Raw genomic sequence first — 1261 nt, 5'->3', positions numbered from 1 at the left:
CGGACAGCTGGAACTGACAACCGGAAGCGGCAGATTCAAACCACTACAAATGCCGGAGGAAAGATCACAGAAGCGCTTCACAGGAGGCTCCCAAGCACTGAGGATGTCACCTAGACAGGGGACGAAACGTCTGCAACACAAATTCCCAGCTTGGCGAACAGAACCACAACAACGAGCACCCGAGCTACAAATCTTCTCACAAACTTTGAATAGACAGGATAGATCGAGTGAATCCTTAGAAGAGTATAAAGAAAGTAGGAGGGAAATCAGGAGGGCAAAACAGGGACAGGAGATAGCTTTGGCAAATAGAATTAAGGAGAAACCAAAGGGTCTTTACAAATATATTAAGGACAAAAGGGTAACTCGGTAGAGAATAGGGCCCCTCAAAGATCACCATCGGCCTTTGTGTGGAACCACAGAAAATGGGGGAGATACTAAATGAATATTTTGCATCAGCATTTACTGTCGAAAAGGATATGGAAGATATAGACTGTAGGGAAATAGATGGTGACATCTTGCAAAAGGTCCAGATTACAGAGGAGGAAGTGCTGGATGTCTTGAAACGGTTAAAAATGGATAAATCCCCAGGACCTGATCAGGTGTACCAAAGATCTCTGTGGGAAGCTAGAGAAGTGATTGCTGGGCCTCTTGCTGAGATATTTGTATCATCGACAGTCACAGGTGAGGTGCTGGAAGACTGAAGGTTGGCAAACGTGGTGCCACTGTTTAAAAGCGCGGTAAAGACAAGCCAGGGAACTATAGACCGGTGAGCCTGACCTCGGTGGTGGGCAAGTTATTGGATGGAATCCTGAGGGACAGGATGTACATGTATTTGGAAAGGCAAGGACTGATTCGGGATAGTCAACATGGCTTTGTGCGTGGGAAATCATGTCTCAAACTTGATTGAGTTTTTTGAAGTAGTAACAAAGAAGATTGATGAGGGCAGAGTAGTAGATGTGACTTATATGGACTTCAGTAAGGTATTCGACAAGGTTCCCCATGGGAGACTGATTAGCAAGGTCAGATCTCATGGAATACAGGAAGCAGCAGTCATTTGGATACAGAACTGGCTCAAAGGTAGAAGACAGAGGGTGGTGGCGCAGGATTGTTTTTCAGACTGGACGCCTGTGACCAGTGGAGTGCCACAAGGATCGGTGCTGGGCCCTCTACTTTTTGTCATTTACATAAATGATTTGGATGCGAGCATAAGAGGTACAGCTATTAAGTTTGCAGATGACACCAAAATTGGAGGTGTAGTGGA

The sequence above is a fragment of the Chiloscyllium plagiosum genome, chromosome 22 (genome assembly GCF_004010195.1).
Source record: "Chiloscyllium plagiosum isolate BGI_BamShark_2017 chromosome 22, ASM401019v2, whole genome shotgun sequence".
Lineage (NCBI taxonomy): Eukaryota > Metazoa > Chordata > Chondrichthyes > Orectolobiformes > Hemiscylliidae > Chiloscyllium > Chiloscyllium plagiosum.
Note: the sequence above shows the minus strand (reverse complement) of the source record.